This window comes from Pinus tabuliformis, chromosome 1_1 (assembly GCF_031772625.1).
Source record: "Pinus tabuliformis cultivar Carrire ecotype Pingquan chromosome 1_1, CPIR1, whole genome shotgun sequence".
Lineage (NCBI taxonomy): Eukaryota > Viridiplantae > Streptophyta > Pinopsida > Pinales > Pinaceae > Pinus > Pinus tabuliformis.
In genome coordinates this window covers 941,405,574-941,424,793 of record NC_142297.1, presented here as the reverse complement: position 1 = coordinate 941,424,793, position 19,220 = coordinate 941,405,574, and the positions used below count along the sequence as shown (strand labels likewise).

The 19,220-nt window shown below is 41.8% G+C and overlaps 1 protein-coding gene across 1 annotated transcript in view; it reads left to right on the top strand.

Annotated features, from left to right (window-relative positions):
- The window catches only part of LOC149217575 (kinesin-like protein KIN-14I), a 412,787-nt gene that overhangs the window by 326,123 nt on the left and 67,444 nt on the right, over positions 1-19,220 (top strand). The window lies entirely within an intron of this gene.

Genomic DNA, 19,220 nt, shown 5'->3' with positions numbered 1-19,220 from the left:
CAAAATTAGGGCTTGTTTTCTTTTTAAGCAAGGTGTAGGGTTCTGTAGGAGGGGTTGGTGAGGATTTGAGGGCTAGGTTTAAGGGATGTGACTTGCAAAGGAGCATCCTAATCTCTTATCGAAGTTGGTTTCCCAAGTGTTTTTGAAGAATTGATTTTGATAGGAAATGGGACCACACGGGACCAGGTGGACCCTCGGATAGGTCAAGGTAACGGGATTTGGCAACCAACGATGTACTTGACCCAACTAGGGAAGAGAAAGAGATCAAAGAAAGAATTTCTAATAAAGGCAATATGATGATCCCAATGAGGCTACAAGTCCAAGGAAATCAAGGGCAAGGTTTGATCACGAGGCTAGAGCTTGGGATATCTCACAATCCTACTGTCAGACTTCCCTCAAATTTGGAGGAGATCTAGGAGACACACAAACACAGTAGGAGCCAAGGGATTGAATTTTTTGGGTGAGTGGTTTGCAAGAAAAATGATGCCCTACAAGACCTAATGGGACTAGGCCTAGAAAAGGGAAGAAGGTGAGAGCAAAGTTAGGTTTAAGGTTATCACCTATGGTGGACCAGTGCCTAATCCTTTGGGGAGATTGAAATCAAGAATGATTATGAAATCGGATTTGATTTCCTATGGCAAGGAGGCCTTAAAGACAACTTCACTTAGCATTAGGGCAGAAGAAAAGTAGCTTCAAAGACTTTACACTTTGTATGGCAAATAGATGGCTTGTCAAGATAAATTTCTATAATGAAATATCCCTAGGAACATTCATTCATTATATATGGCCCATACATGAAGCATCACTATCTAGAAACTAAGTTTCCACAACTTCATATAAATGGATGCAGTGAATTAGCCCTCGTATAGCGAAATCGCAACAACAATGTATGTGACAAAACAACAACAAAAAAAGAATAGCATTTAAATTGCACTTACATGTATAGGAATATAACCAACCATCAAAACTTTGCCAATCAATAAGCTCCAAGACAAGAGAAAGTGATCCAAACATCAAAATTAATTCCATGCTCCAAAATCTCGTCCACCAAGAAGGACAACGAAAATTTCTTAAGAGATCCCAGTCCAAACCAAGTGATGATGCTAAAATGAAATCACATCACTTGTATTTATACATGTACAAATGAATTTGATTTGCCTAATGAGGCCTAATTGAGTCCCCAAAATAAAATAATGTACAAGATAACTAACTTTTGGTGACAAACCCACCAAAATGCACGTCGTTGGGCCTTGGAGGAGGCCTAATAAAGTCCATAGGTGCCATAATGTGAAATAGGACTCCAGAAAGTAGTGGACCCCTTGTTCTCCAAGTAATAAACCTGTGGTGCTCTAAAGTGTGAGAAATCAGATACCCGATTCCTACTGTAGCAAACTGATGATATTTTTCCTATTTGTTAATTACTTGAACAAATTATTTGCAGTTATCTACAACAAATATCGAAATACATACACTGTAGCCTACACAAAATAAATAATGTGGAAACTAAATATAACACTAGAGAGAAATAAACAACATGCACATCTACACAGTTGTTTTTGGACAGTGTCCCCGAAAAAACCCAATGTGGAAAAACCGGTGCAGCAACTGAGGGTTTTAATCATTAAGCAGTAGTAAATCTAAGCATAAATCATTGGATGCCCAAACTGTGAAAATTCCTAGTCCAAGGAACCCCTACTACAGCAAATCTGAATCTGCTTCACCTACTTGATTTTTAAATTACATTCATCAAGTTATTCTTTTGAATACTGAAGCAAATTACTTCTGCAGCCTACACTAATTAAATGTTTGATCTCATGAAAAAGAAAACAGAGCAAAGAACAAGATACATAAGACACATTTATTTTTGGACACACTAGTCCCCAAGAAAACCCAATGCGAGAAAACCGGTGCAACAGTTATGAGGGTTTATTATTATGCAAGAGAAATATCTGAATACAAATCTAGGATGCTCATCTAGCAATCCTTTAAAGAGAAAACATTGGCAGAAAATCTGAGTGAGTTTTACCTCACTTCACCCGACATAATTTCGGCTAATTCGGCACAAGACTTGCTAGCCCCAGCTATTTTTGCACTGGCTCTACGTCAGCCCTACGTCACCTTCTCTGCCCTCTACATCAGCGCTCCCTGTTGTTCCGGCTGTTCCGGATTCTGCGTGACACACAACTTTTCTACGTCAGCTCTCCCGACTATTGTGCTGCCTCTGCGTCAGCTCTCCCGACTATTCTGACAATTCTCAGAAATTCTAGTTGTTCTAGCAGTTCTGGATTCTGTGTGACAGGCAGCTTTTCTGCGTCAGCCCTCTTGGCTATTGTGCTGCCTCTCTATCAGTATTCTCCGAAAAGTCCTTTCATATTCTCACTGCCCCTCTGCTGTAAGATCTCCCCAATCGATTTTCCTCCTGAGAACTACTCACCTTAGAAAATCGATTTACTCAATCTCTTTGTGTGTGTTTCAAAATGAACCCCAAGCCTCCATTTTATACTTTTCTTGTTAAGTCTTCAATGACCGAGATTCAATCTCTAATCAACGGCTAAGATTAAAACATGACTTGATCTGCTTTCTAGATCATTCTCACCCATATTTTGATTAATACCCATTAATATTTTAATTTCCCTAAGTTTAGACTTCGGAACTCCATTAAAAATATTAATTAATAAAATACAATCTGGGTGGAATTTCACCAAACAATTTCTGGGTTCTTTAGACATCATGTGCCTTAGCCTCTCCACCAGTTTTCAAGGCTAGATCACTTCCGATGCTACCAAAAACTAACACTCCCTCTTAGCGAAGAAAGTGCTCTAGCAACAATGTCCACCTGCATGTTGCTCTATTTTTTGAAGCACCTCCTTTCTGCACTACAGCTGCCACCAACACTGTGTTGTTGCTACTACTGTACTACTCCCCATGACACTGCCACTGTTGCATCTATACTACAACTCCCTCTCAAATGTTGCATCTTCTATGCTGCTAGCAATTGTTAACACTGCATTTGTACTACAACTCAATTGTTGAGAGAAGCAGCTGAAAAATATCCAAAACTAGTTGAACTTAACTATGTTCAGCATAATACAATGAATGTTGGAATATGACTGTTGATGATTTTGACCCTCTGAATCTTTTGCGTTTTTGTTGAATCCTGCACTGTTGCCAACCTTGCTCTGCGTTGATCAGTCTCTGGTCCCCAGCTACTGCATCTGTCCTCCAAACAATCCACTGCATCATTTGACACTAAGTCCATCTTGCTACTGTTGAATCTTGGACTTCCATAGCAAAGGAATTGATCCAAGAGGTGGACTCCTCAAGGATCCTGCCCACATGTAGTCCTCCCGACTACAACTCAATATTGTCCCATCTCCCTCTTGGAGATGTGTGGGCACTCATGGCAAACTCATCCTCATCAATCTTTGTTGAAGTAGCCTTAGGATCATGTTTCTCATCCTTGACCTTTTTCTTCAAAGGACAATGGATGCATAGTGGCCCATCTCGCCACCACTGAAACATTTCACCTTCGAAATGTCTTCCTTTCGCTTTGGCTTCTGCTGTCCCTTCGATGCTAGAGCTACATTTTCCTTCTCCTCCTTCGTCTTTGTGCCACTCCCACTACTTCCATTGAGATTGACCTTCACTAGGTCCTTCCTTAACTCGTCCTGTTGAAGAGCCGCCCACATCTCCTCCCATGAAGGTAGTCTTTCCCTGCCCAATATGCTTTGGGCGAAAACTTGCCATTCATCTGAGACTCCATTTAGGGCTATCCTCACCATCGCGATTCACTGAGGAGTGGACCCCACTGTAGCAAGATGGTCGCTACTGTCCTGAAAACGCTGAAGATAAAGGTTCACCCCTTCTCCTTTCTGCATCAAAGTCCGCTGCAACTTCTACTCCAAATACATCTTCCATTGTTCGGAAGAGCCTTCATACGAAGAAGACAAGGCTTCCCACATCTCTCATATTGTATCCTTGCCCTGCAAGTGTGAGACCACATGATCTTGAACTCCATTGAGAATGAGCCTCTTTGCCTTCCCCTGCTCAACCTTGTATTTCTTCTTTTGATCTGTCTGCACGAATGGCTACAACACTATTGCCGTAGGCGTCGAGATCATATTCCTCTAGAACAGCTAAGATTTTGGTCTTCCATATGACATAGATGGAAGCACCTTCCAACCTGTCTTGATCTTTGAGCCCATGCGATGCCATCTCACCCAACTGTCGAACTGACTCCTCTAGTCACTACTTAGCACTACTCAGCTACTCAGCAAGCGAGAAATTCGAACTTTCTGGCGCAAAGTTTTCGGAGGAGAAAATTCCCCTTCTACGTATCTTCATTCTTTTCTAGCATATTTCTGCCCTAGCAGAAACTGCACCCTTCAAGCACTGTGTTGAGGCTCTGCGTCACTCCCTCTGCCTCTGCAAACTCATGAGTTGGAAATCGTACCTCTCTGTCATCTCACTAAGAGAGAGATTTCTTCCGATTTACTTCTCGGCAAGGACTGCACAATCCCTTCAAGGGGATTCGAATTGTTGCCAAGTATAGCTTTCGGCCTCACTGCTCAGCACTTGATCTACTCTTCTTGTTTCAAAATCAACCTGGCCGATACCATGTGAAAATTCCTAGTCCAAGGAACCCCTACTGCAACAAATCTGAATCTACTTCACCTACTTGATTTTTAAATTACATTCATCAAGTTATTCTTCTAAATATTGAAGCAAATTACTTTTGTAGCCTACACTAATTAAATATTTGATCTCATGAAATAGAAAATAGAGCAAAGAACAAGATACATAGGACACACTTATTTTTGGACATAATAGTCCCCGAAAAAACCAAATGCAAGAAAACCGGTGCAGCATTTTTGAGGGTTTATTATTATGCAGGAGAAATATTTTAATACAAATCTAGGATGCTCATGTAGCAATCCTTTACAGAGAAGATACCTGTGGAAAATCTGAGTGAGTTTTACCTCACTTCACTCGGTAGAATTCCGGCAGATCTGGCAAAAGACTGGCTAACCCCAACTATTTTTGTGTTGGCTTTGTGTTGGCTTTGTGTTAGCCTTGTGTTACCTTCTCTACCCTCTACGTCAACTCTCCCGGCTGTTCCGGCAGTTCCCGACAGTTCCGACATTTTTGGATTCTGCGTGACAGGCAACTTTTCTGCGTCAGCTCTCCCAGCTACTAGGCTACCTCTACTTCATCTCTCTTGACTGTTCCAGCAGTTCTGGATTTTGCATGACAGACAACTTTTCTGTGTTAGCCCTCCCGACAACTGCACTGCCTCTCTGCAAGCTCTCTCCGCCTCTCTGTCAGTATTCTCCGGAAAGTCCTTCTGGATTCTCACTGCCCCTCTGTTGCAAGATCTCCCCAATTGATTTTCCTCCTGAGAACTTCTCACCTCAGAAAATCGATTTCCTCAATATCTGTGTGTGTTTCCAAATGAACCCCAAACCTCCATTTTATACTTTTCCTGTTGAGTCTTCAACAATTGAGATTAAGTCTTGAATCAACGGATAAGATTAAAACATGACTTGAGCCGCCTTCTAGATCATTCTTACCCATATTTTGATTAATACCCATTAATATTTTAATTTCCCTAAATTTAGACTTAGGAACTCCATTAAAAATATTAATTATTTTAATAAAATACAATTCGGGTGGAATTTCACCTAACGATTTCTGGATTCTTTAAAACTCATGTGCCTTAGCCTCTCCACCAATTTTCAAGGCTAGAGCACTTCTGATGCTACCAAAAACTAATACGAACTGGCTATCTGATACACAGAAATACTAAAAAGGAGATAGTGAGAAAAATCTCACACTATAACTGGCAATCCGAATTTGATCCAGGCTCTGGATGGTCGACCCCATGGTTCCTCTACGTCAACCCACACAGTTCTACATCACAGTCTCTGGGCACTGGATCACCTCCTCCTCTGATCTCCTGCTGGCTAGAACTTCGATCCTCTAGCCCTCCAGAGTCACACCCTGACTTCTGGCTCTGGAATTTGACTTTCCCAGCTGAATCTCAGATAACCTTTGAAGCTTGCATTGCCTCTGCATGGCACCGCGCTGTCTCATTGAACCTCTCTCTATCTTCTTTGCTTTGCACTCCTCAGAACTTGAAAACTTCCTCTAGTCTACTATCCCTGCCCCTCTCTCACTGCTTCGACTTTACTGAATCACTTCCAGCGACTCACAGCTACTACTCAGGAAACCGATTCTCTAGTAAAATTGAACTGCTCAAGTGTCTTTCTCCAACCACATCGAACTCCTTATAATCTCTCACTGGAGCTCCAGCGACCAAGATCAAAATATAATTGACGGCTAAGATTAACTTGGAGTTGATCCTCGTCTTCTTCTAGAAGATTCACACCTGATTTAATTAATACCCTTTAATTAACCAGATTTCTTAAGTTTAGACTTAGGAAAACATTTTAAAAAGTTAATTATTTTAATTAAATCATCTCTAGGTAGAATTTCTAGAAACAATTTCTAGATTTTGGAGAATGCGTGTGTCTTAGCCTCTCTATAAAATCTCGAGGCAAGAGCACATCCGATGCTACATAAATCAACATCAAGTGGGTGTGGGGGCACAGAAGTGTCCTCATGGGTCTCCAAACAAATCGAAGATGCATGTAGATCATTTGCAAGGGCTTAAATGATATATAAACAATGTCACATCATCATACAAGTCCTGGGTTATCTTCCAAGTGCATAATGTAACTATGGGGGTGACTGGGCATGGTGAACCAAGTTCATCTTCTTCGTCCAATAGGTGAACAATAAGTGATCTATGAATGACTATGGAGATCCATGGAAAGGTACTTGCTGCTGTAGAGACCCATGGCTCTCTACACACATCCTACATGTGCCAATGTAGCCCTCTAGAGGGTTAAGAATGTTGATTTATGTAGCATCGTATGTGCTCTTGCCTTGAGATTTTGCAAAGGCTAAGACACACGCATTCTCCAATACCTAGAAATCATTTGGGAAAATTCCACCTAGAGATGATTTAATTAAAATAATTAACTTTTTAATGATTCCCTAAGTCTAAACTTAGGAAATCTAGTTAATTAAAGGGTATTAATTAAATCAAGTGAGAATCTTCTAGAAGAAGACATGGATCAATTTCCAGTTAATCTTAGCCATCAATTATACTTCATTTTTGGTCATTGGTGCTCCAACAGAAGATTATAAGAAGTCGTTGGATAGATGGAGAACACACCAGAGCAGATACTCAATTGCTCAAGTAGGTCGATTTTCTCACTAGTTGAAGTTCGGCAAGAAAAAATCGAGTCAGAGTGAGTTGTAGGTGGGAGAGAGAGGGCATCAACATAGTTAGAGGGTGCAAGACAAGCTTGGAGGAGTCAATGCAGAGGAGAAACGCAGAGCAGGGGCACAGAAGGGTTGACATGCTGTCACTGCACAGAGGGTGACACAAAAGGGCCAGCGAAAGAGCAGGAGGTCCTCTTCGGAGCCATAAAACACTGTGGAGTATGAGAAAATCACCAATAAAATTCTCTCAGTGATTCTTCCTCTACTTTGTCTTGTACATTAATTATTGCTGAAGATTAATAAAAGAAACCCTCATCTATTACACCACTTTTCACATTGGATTTTTCTAGGGAAAATTGTCCAAAAATAATTGTCATTGTGGTTATATATGTACTAGTATTTTTCTTGTATTTACTTTCCGTAGAATTTTATTTGTGAAGGTTGTAGTGTATGTATTTTGATGTTTGTCATAAAAAACAATGTATTTTGATGTTTTTTGTAGAAAACTACAAATAATTTGTTTAAGTGATTTAACAAATAGAAGAAACATTATCAGTTATTACAGTATAATTCGGGATCACTGAATTTTCACATGATATCAGAGCACAAAACGTGAGCAGAAGAGCTCAGAGTGGAAAGGAAAAAGAGGATTCTAAATACTACCTTGGCAGCAATTCGAAACCCCAGAGGCAGTGCAGTCCTTGGGCTGAGTCCGAAGTTGAGTAGAAATCGATTTCTCTGAGTGAGTCGACAGAGAAATTTGATCTCCAGATCGAAGCTTTCCAGAGGCACAAGGGAGCAGCGTATTTTCCTTGCAGAGCAGTTCTTCAGCTGGGACACAGAGATTTTGCAGCAACTGCTAAAAGAATAGCGTCAGAAGAAAGAAGAATAGCGCAGCAAGTTATGGATAATCAAGAAGCTTCAAAATTATCTTTCAGATTGTAAAAGAATGTTGAATGAATTAATTTCGAATGAGCAAACAGCTCAATCATAATACAGAGATATTTACAATAATAGAAACATCAGGTTTCTATGTAGAATATAGAAACACTCAGTTTCATCAAAGAAACTGCTAAAAGAATACAAATAGCAACAGCTAAAAGGAATGAGCATTAAATGCTAAATAGGGATATTCTAATATATTCTAATACCCTCCCTTAATGCTCAATCTATTTACAACACCAATAGACCCTCTGAATTTTACAAATTTATCAGGACCAAGAGGCTTGGTGAAGATGTCGGCGGGCTGCTCTGTTGTGGGAACATATTGCAACTGAACTGAGCCGTCTTCAACAAGCTGGCGAATGTAGTGGCAATGAGTTTCGACATGCTTTGTTCGTTCATGAAAGACAGGATTCTTGGCAAGTTTGAGCACTCCCTGATTATCACAAAACAAAGAAGTAGGCCCTGTCTGGGAAACATGCATATCTGCCAGCATACGTCGAAGCCAAACTGCCTCACAGGATGCCTTAACTGCTCCCCGATACTCGGCTTCTGTTGAGGAGAGAGCCACTGCCTGTTGCTTCTTACTAGTCCAAGTAACAGCACCGGATCCTAGATTAAACACATACCCAGCTGTAGATTTACGGTCATCAACCGAACCAGCCCAGTCAGAATCAGTGTAACCACTGAGAATAGGATTGGAACTTCGAGTGTATAGGAGGCCATAATCAGAAGTGCCACGCACATATCGTAGCACTCGCTTTGCTGCTTGCCAATGATCAGCTTTAGGAGCGGACATGAAGCGAGAAATGTAGTTTACTGCAAAACTGATGTCAGGTCTGGTAGCAGTAAGATAGATGAGACTGCCCACTAATTGCCTGAATAAAGTTTCATCCACAAGGGGAGAGGATGACTGAGCTGAAAGTTTGAGCCCTGGTTCCATAGGAGTCGTGGCTGGTTTGCAATCCTGCATTCTGAATCTGTCCACAAGATTTTTGGCATACTTGGACTGAGAGAGAAAGATCTGATTTTCAGTCTGCCAAACTTCAACCCCCAGACAATAATGAAGAAGCCCCAAGTCTGTCATCTCAAAAGTTCTGCATAAATCTTGTTTGATCCCATGGATCAAATGTGCAGAGCTTCCAGTAATGATAAGATCATCCACATAGACAACCACAAAAAAGATATCATCACCAGTATGCTTGATGTACAGGTTTGCATCAGAAGGGCTCCGCTGAAAACCCTGATCTGTCAGGTACTGATCAATTTTCATGTACCAAGCCCGAGGAGCTTGTTTCAATCCATAGATTGCTTTAGCTAACCGACACACTTTTTGTTCTTGACCAGCAACCTTGAATCCTGGAGGCTGTGTCATGTAGACTTCTTCTTGGAGATCACCATTTAGGAAAGCACTTTTTACATCCATCTGATGAACTTTCCAATTGAACTGAGCTGCTAGGGCAAGAACAAGCCTTATGGTACTCATCTTGGCTGTAGGAGCAAAAGTCTCCTCATAGTCGATGCCTTCCTTCTGTGAGAATCCTCGAGCCACAAGCCGAGCTTTATACTTGTCTATGGTTCCATCAGCTTTGTATTTCACTTTATACACCCATTTGCAGCCTATGGGCTTTTTGTCTGCAGGAAGATCAGAAAGTGTCCATGTGTGATTCTTCTGAAGACTCTGGAATTCGGCTTCCATAGCCTGTTCCCACTCAGATATACCCTTAGCCTCTGAATAGGTTTGAGGCTCAAAAATACTATGCAGGTTAGCCATAAGAGCAAAATTGACTGTAGACTGTTGTCTGTTCTTATGTCTAGAAGTTCTGCCTTCAAGGAGCTCATCATCCCGGAGATCACCAATGGTTTTAGCCCACCATTTTGGCCGAAGAGTAGAAGTAGAGGAACCAATATCAGGAGGAGGTGGAGAAGACTCAAGAGCAATAGGGGCCGCAAGAGGAGGGTTATTTTCTGGAGGAAGCTCAGATAGAGTATTATCAAATACTGATGCTACATCATCCCTCCCATCAGGTGGACCGACCGGAAGAAGAACACTGTGAGGCTGATCCTCAGAACACTGCTTAGAAGAAGAAGACTGAAAAAATCCTCTGTCTTCATCAAATACTACATCCCGACTGAAGCTAAGACGACCAGTGGCTATATCTATCAGCCTATAGGCCTTGTGATGATCACTGTACCCTGTCATCATGAGTTTCTGGCTTTTGGAATCCAACTTAGATCGCTTAGCAGCTGGAATCCAAACATATGCAACTGAGCCAAATACTTTGAGATGACTGATCTTAGGCTTACGGCCAGACCAAACCTCTTCAGGAGTCTTCCCTGTAACAGCCTGAGTGGGTGATCTGTTAAGAAGATAAACAGCAGTAAATACTGCTTCAGCCCAGAATTTGTTTGGAACACTCCTGTGTTGTAGCATGGAACGAGCCATTTCAACAACCGTGCGATTGCGACACTCGACAACACTATTTTGCTGAGGAGTGTAAGGAGTGGTTAATTGACGTTTGATGCCATGAATATCACAGAAGTTGGCAAACGCTGAAGAACAAAATTCCCCCCCATTGTCGGTCCTAAGGGTCATGATGTTACAACCAGATTCTTTTTCCACTAAGGTTTTAAACTTCTGAAAGGTACTAAGAGCATCAGATTTATTTTTTAAAAAATATACCCACATCTTTCTACTGAAATCATCTACAATAAGTAAAAAATATTTGCAAGCAGTGATAGAAGCTGTATTCATAGGACCGCAAATATCAGCATGAAGTAACTGAAGTACCTTAGATGCCCGCCAAGATTCTCCATTTTTGAATGAAGACCGATGTTGCTTTCCCGCTTGACAGGCGTTGCATACCCCCAACTGCTGAGTCTGAATATCAGGTAATCCAGACACAAGTCCCTCCCGAGAGAGCTGAGAGAGATACTGCATATTGAGATGCCCATATCGCTGATGCCATAGAGTGCTGATAGGAGAGATACGTGCTGCTAGAGCCACTTCTGGAGAGTCACCGGTGTCAAGTAGCCTGTATAGACCATGATCCTCTAGGCCAACAGCAACTGTTAAACTAGTCTCCCTGTCAATAATGGAGCACTTGTGAGTACTGAACACTACATCAAGTTGAGGAGAATTCCTCATAATCTGGCTGACAGATAGCAGATTAATTTCCATACCAGGAACATAGTATACATTCAGAAATATAAGTGTGCGCCCACCAGACTGAATTTGAACTGTCCCTTTGCCAACTACTGTGTACTTTTCACCTCCGCCAAATACCACGGAATCACTGAAAGGTGAGAAGTCAATAAACCAGTCACGCCTGTGAGAAAAATGACGTGATGCGCCAGAGTCAATGTACCATGCAGAGGAAGGAACAGGATCTGAAGCTCTTTTAGCCATAAAGGCATAAAAGGCAAACTCTGTCTACTCGAAATGTTCTGCAACATTTGCTGTCTGATGTGGCCCTCCCTGTTTCCTCTGTTCAGAAGCAATCCTCTGTCGACAATCTTCCTTCATGTGACCGAACCTGTGACAGTAATTACACTGCACACTTTTCTTCCGAGCAGGATCAAAAAGCTGAGAGGAGCCTTTCTGCTGAAAGGACTGAGAGGACTGATATTTTGCAGAAAATGCATTTTCCGAGGACACTGATGAAGCACTACTACCAAACTGCTGTTTCCACCGATCTTGCTGCAGAAGTTTGGTACATAAATCTGGAAACTTCAGATCAACATTTGTGGTGGTAATGTTGAGTGTTTCTATGAAGTGTTCATAGGATTTCGGTAGACTTTTCAAAGTAATAACTACCATATCTTCCTCCTCCATGGTCCGACCAATGGCTTCGAGCTGATCTCGAATGTCTTTAATTTTGTTGAGATGTTCCTGTAAAGACATATGTTCGTCCATCATGATGGAGAACAACTGATTTTTGAGAAAAAAAGCTCTGCTTTTGTCAGATGTCTCATGCAGTTCTTTCAACTGTTGCCAGATTTCAGCAGCTGTCTTGCCAGAAGGGATTTGTGGTAACTGATCATCAGCGACAGAGAGCTTGAGAAGCATAACAGCCTCTCGATTTCGATCATCAAATTTATCTTGATCGTTCCCAGCTGTACCGGGACGAAGCTCTTTGCCCAAAATGAGTTGATCAAGACGCCTGTACTAAAAAATGGTCAACATTCTTTGTTTCCAAATGTTATAGTTGCTGCCATTAAAGCGTTGATTTCCTTCTAACATCAGATTGGTGAGCGTGGCCATTTTCCCAAAGAAAATACAGAAGTCAGCAAAAATATCTCTCCAGTCTAAAAACAATAGTAATACTGCTGAAACTGTCCCCTTTAATCCTGCTGCAAAAATCCCCTTCTTTAATAAATGTGACAGGTCCAAATCATAAAATAAAGTTTGAGGTTCCTTTCTCTGTCCAGATCTGAGTTTTGTCCTAAGATAAGCACAGGTCTGAGAATACAGTTTCCCACAGGTTTGCTTCAGGTCCGTGGAGCTCCACCATAATCCGACCCCACAGCTAGCACCATAATCCGAGTGGCAACAGATAAATTCAGGTCTGAGTTTGGAATGGGAACACACTGCTGATTTGGAATAGATAAGAAAAAAAAAAAAAAACGTTGATTGGGAACACACTGAGCGACAACAGATAAAAAACGCTGATTGGGAACACACTGCCGGCAAACACCACTGATTGGGAACGCTGATAAAGCAAATACGAAGATCTAAAAAATTGGCCCACCTGCGCTATCAAAGCTTCACGTCACGTCTCAGCTACGTGGTATAGTTCCACAGGTGTATACGCTTTATATATATACACGTTTGAAATATATTCCGAGGCGTTTGAAATATATCCACGGGTTTGATAACACATGCGTATGACTGAAATATATCAGCATTTGAAATATACACGGGTTTGAAATATATCAGAAATATAACGCTTGAAATACAATGAACCAACACACGCATATCCACAGATATCCACGGGTTTGGTTTGACAGGGTTTCAAATATATATCCACGGGTTTGAAATATATATCCACGGGTTTCAAATGTATATCCACGGGTTTGAAATTACACGCGTATCCACAGATATCCACGGGTTTGTTTGACAGCGTTTGAAAATAAAAAAATAGACAGTTGCCTGCAGATCGAATTTTCAAACCACGACTCCGATTTTCAAAAAAAACAAATGAGTTTTGAACGAGAGAAAACACCTGGATCACGATTGCTGAGGAATTCCACGTTGTGGTCGAAGAAAATAGCTGGATTCAATTCACAATAGAAGAATTCCACGTTGAGTTCAAGTAGCCGCCAGGCGAAGAAGAAGATAGCCGGATTCACGATTCCAAGCAAACTGGCCAGCCAAAAAAATTCCGCTTCCACGAAAACAGTCACCGCCACAAAGTTATTTCCTTAAAAAAATGATCATGCAAGGGAAGAATCCATTTCTGTATCGAGATGGACGACTGTAAGCTTTTATCACAGCGAGCAAAGCCGAGGCTAAGACTCAGTGAAGGCTGCCTGGCTTACAGAGGGCTCGACCTTAGAAAGGACTCAAGAGATTACGATGCAGAGAGAATTACTGTTCAAGAAATCTCTTAACTTGGCTCTGATACCATAAAAGAATGTTGAATGAATTAATTTCGAATGAGCAAACAGCTCAATCATAATACAGAGATATTTACAATAATAGAAACATCAGGTTTCTATGTAGAATATAGAAACACTCAGTTTCATCAAAGAAACTGCTAAAAGAATACAAATAGCAACAGCTAAAAGGAATGAGCATTAAATGCTAAATAGGGATATTCTAATAGATTGGAATATGAGTTTGCGTGTCTCTAGATCAACTTCAGCTGGTGTTTGGTATATTGATAGCTGTTAAAATTGGCAACCAGGGAAAAACTTCATGTGGGTCATCTTATTCATGGCTAATAATATTTTTATTAGATTCCTCTCGTCGAGAGGTGTAGGATTGATATAAAGATCATCCAATTCCGATAAGTATTCATGGAGATATGAATTTATTTTGATTATGGAATTATTATCAAGCCGACCTACAACTCATGTAGGCTCAGAAGCCCAACAGTCGCATCTATTTACCCACCAACATTGTGTATAAATATAAGAGGACTTTTGCTCATTTGGACTCACTCATCTCATCACATCTCTCTCTCTACTGCGCAGATATGAGTCTCTTCTCTACTGCGCTGAAATGGGTCTCTCTCTCTCTCACATGTGAAGCCGGAAGCTGTTGAATTTGAAGCTGCAACTGCAGAAGTAAAGATTGACTTGCGTGGCCTAAAAGATCTCCTCTTTGGAACTGCGCTGTAGGTTCATCTGAACCTCCTTTGAAAGCCGCAACTTTTGGTGGTGGAATGAAGTCAATCCACGAACGGTTTGCAAGATATCGACTGCCCTAGTTTGAAGCCGGAAACTGCTGAAACTGAAGCTGCAATTGCAGAAGTAAAGATTGACTTGCGTGGCCTAGAAGATCTCCTCATCTGAACTGCGTTGTAGGTTCATCTGAACCTTCTCTGGAAGCCGAAACTTTTGGTAGTGGAATGAAGTCAATCCGACTGTCGGTTTGTGAGATATGGTCTGCCCTAGTTTGATAATGAAGCCGCTAATGCTGATGCTACTGATCTAGGGTTTGCTACTACTGATATGAATTAGATTTATTGTACTATTTCTCTCTGCTGAATTATTGAAGATAAAAGAAGATTTGATCAAAGGTTTTCCCCACACATTGTGGGGTTTTTCCCTGGCTAGCCGCCACATCTTGTGTCTCTTGTCTTGGCTTGTTTTTCTGTCGATCGTTTAATGTTCTATCTGCACTTTACTTTATGTACATGTGATTGCTAATCGATGGAATATAATAAGAAAAAGAAGTAAACTGTTATAAGCATAGAACATACCATAAATTAACATGGTATCGGAGCTGAGGTGAAGACAAAGCCCAAGCAAGAGCAAGAGCAATCACCGAAGAGAAGATTGGCGAGGCTATCCTAAAAGAACTATGGGGTTCGCAACACTCTACCGAAGGCAAGCTTCGTGAAAATGCTGACTATCACGGATGGAAAATGTCTATCGATCTAGCCCTAGATGATCAAGGAGTGCTGGACCATGTAAGAGGCAATATTGTTGAGCCTCCATCAAATGCATCCGCTGCTGCCTGGAACAAATTGAAAAATGGAGAAGTCAAAACAAGGAAGATCATCCGGGACTCTATCGACAAGCACTTGGTGGCCTGCATCTTTGAACTGGACACCTCCAAGGAAATCTACAATAGACTGGTGAGTTTATTTTAAAGTTAAGATGCAAATCAAGTTTTGTTTCTTAGAAATAAGCTGAGGGAAATCAAGCAGGGTAAAGATGAGAGTATGCAAGCATACTTCTTAAGGATCACTGAAGTCAAGAACGATCTCCTATCTATTGGGGAGGCTATTACTAACAGTGAAATGGCACTCACGACTTTTGGAGGATTACCATCCGAATGGTACGTGTTCAGGACTACTCTTTTGAACAATAATGTAATTCCTAGTTTCGAGGAATTAATGGCTAGATGCATTCAAGAAGAAACAAAGGTAGAAGAGCAAGAAATGCCCTTGCCTAAAGATCCTCCTGCTGCCTTTTCTTCTCATGCTAAGAAAAGAAATAATTCCGGGACTAAATCAAAAGGAAAGGCTGGACCTAAGGGTGGAAGAAAAGGACGATGTTACATCTGCGATAAAGCAGGTCACTATGCAAGGGAGTGCCCTGATAGAAAGGACTCACACCGGGACGATGATCAAAATCCCTCTGATGGCAATCAAAGGAATGACAAATTCAATAGCAAAGTTAAAAGGAGAGCTGGGAATCAAGGAAGAGGACAAGCATTCAAGAAGGCTAGAAATTCCAGGATGTACTAAATGCACCTGATCTCCAAAAGAACCTGGTGTCCATCTCGGCAATGGAAGACAAAGGCTACAAGGTAACCTTCAGCGATGGCAAGGTACGTATATGGAAAAATAATGTTAAAGATGCCTTTACTCTTGGGTTTCGTGTTGATTCATTATATCAGGTCGATGGAAGTCTGCTAGGTGTCATGTCTTATGACACATCTCTTTAGTCTGAACTTTGGCATCGGAGAATTGCCCACCTTCATTACAAAGCTCTACTCTATGTAAGACAGATGGCAATAGGGATGCCCGAATTCCAAGTAGAGAAAGAAGGTGTATGTCTGGATGTGCTGAAGGAAAGCTCAAAAGGGGACCATTCCCCTCAAGTCAAAGCAAGACCTCCCATATATTACAGTTGGTTCACTCAGGCATATCTGAGGCTGGCATTAAGAGGGAGACTACTACACCACATACTCCTAAGTAGAATGGTGTGGCGGAAAGGAAGAACCCTACGATTGTGGACGCTGTCTCTATGGGTAGATGATGTAACAATGCCTAATGTGGAGGAACCCATGGATCCTATTTATCCACCTGAGCCTCCCTCTTCTAGGAAGAGGCCTTCATGGCTTAGGAGGATACTTGATGATGCTGAAGGACATGCTGCACCCCGAGGAACCTTCCGTGAAAATAAGAAACCTAACAGGTATCAGGAATACCTGACCATCATGAGCACGATTATACAAAATGAGCCTTCATCATTCTTAGATGCCATCAAGCATCAAATATGGAAGGATGCTATGACCTAAGAACATGAGTTTATTATGAAGAATGATGTCTGGGAAGTAGTTCCCAGACCCCCGGACGAGAAAGTTGTCACTTCTAAATGGCTTTACAAGATAAAGCATGCAGCAGATGGAAGTACGGAAAAGTATAAGGCTCGTTTTGTTGCTCGTGGTTTCTCCCAGAAGGAAGGTATAGACTATGATGAGATATTTGCACCTGTTGCCAGATATACGACCATCCACTCGATCATAGCCCTTGCCGCTTCACAAGGATGGAACCTACATCAGATGGATGTCAAGACCGCATTCTTGCACGGTTCGATCAAAGAAGAGGTCTATGTGGAGCAACCCGAAGGATTTGAGATTTATGATTGAAAATCTCATGTATGCAGGTTGAAGAAGGCTCTCTATGGGCTGAAGCAAGCATCCCGAGCATGGTATGAGAGGATCGATAGCTACTTGATGAAGCTGGGATTCACTAGGAGTGAAGTCGATCCTAACCTTTACTTTAAGGTTGAAGATGACAAGCCTCTCATACTGGTGTTGTATGTGGATGACCTCTTTCTAACAGGTGCAGACCCTCTCATTCAAAATGTAAGAGGGAGTTGGCTTCTGAATTTGAAATGAAGGACCAAGGACTTGAAGTGTGGCAGAAGCCAAGGGAAATTTTCCTATCTCAAGGAAAATATGTGGTGAAGATTTTGGAAAGATTTGGTATGGTGGACTGCAAGCCTATGACTACCTCGAGGATCTTAACTTTTAGAAGTTATATGGTAGTGATGTTGGACCAGATTTGGGAAATGCCCCTGAGTCTCAAAACTCATTCGCATTGATGTTCTTGGTGAGCCTCCGTCCAAACATCTGTTTTGCAGTTAGCATTATGAGCTCATATTTGGTTGAGCCTCACTAGATTGGTATCAAGAGTCTTCTGAGATGTCTTCAGGACACAATCTCTCATGGATTGAGATACACTGCCGGAAATATGAAACTTCCTGATTATTTGAATGCTGAATAGGCAGGTAGTGTGGAGGATCACTGGAGCACTTTTTAGTGCTGCTTCTCTTTGGATTTTGCTTCGATATAATGGATGAGCAGGAAGCAGAAGTCGATTGCCATAAGCACCGCCGAGACCGGATACATATCTACGAGTATGATCTCGTATGAAGCTGCCTGGTTGGGGAAGCTCTTTAGTGAGCTGTTTGAACACATAACACTGTGATTCTCTGTAACAACCAGAGGTGGGATTTGATTATTGAGGAATCTCGTATTCGTCGATTGCTCTAGCAGATAGACATCATCTGGGACATGGTAAGACGATGAGCAAGGAGGCTCCATTGCATTAAGATGATGTACAGGTTGATACACATTGTCAAAGCCCCGAGGAAAGATCTAATCTGTGATTTTCCCAAACGACTTGGAGTCGTCAAGAAACCCTTGTACAAGGGTCCTGCATATTGCATACATTGAGCTCTGGGAGCTCTGAGGGCTTGCGGTTCTGACTGGAGCAACATACGACCACAGGGTGACTCACCCTCCCCTGGTGGTGCGCACTGGAACAAGATGATTCGCTCTCTTGTGGGACAAGATGATTCGCTCTCTTGTGGAACAGGATGATTCGCTCTCCTGTGTAGCAGGATAATTAGTTCTCCTGTGAGGCCTGGATTGATGTGTTCTCCATGGTAGCCTGGATTGATGTGTACTCCATGGTAATTGTAGCAGGATTGATGTGTTCTCCATGGCAATTGTAGCAGGATTGATGTGTTCTCCTGTGAGGACAGGATTGATTAGTTCTCCTGTCGAGGCATCCTACCCATGCAGTCTGGGACTCATGGGAAGTACCTCTCATCTGATCAATGAGCAGGGAAATGAAGTTAGGGACCATAGTAGTACCGATGGACGCATCGTTGTAACTACCGTACTCCCTACGCTAGGATGACCTCCATTGATCTGGGATCAATGATACTAGTCTGGGACCAGTGGTAGGAGTTGTACCATACTATGACGCTGACTTCGGGTCGGTTGAGACTGGTCTGGGATCAGTGGTACATACTCTGAGACTGACTTTGAGTCAGTGGAGGATGATATTGGTCTGGGACCATTGGAGTTGTACTCACTATGACGCTGACTTTGGGTTGGTTGAGACCGGTCTGGGACCAGTGGTACATACTCTGAGACTGACTTTGAGTCAGTATGATACATCCTCGATCATTTCTTCTTCTTCATAATTCGGACAAAACCAGAGTAGAACAGAACAATGCAAGAGCAGAGCAGAACAGAACAAAACAGTACAGATCAGTGTAGGGCAGAACAAGAC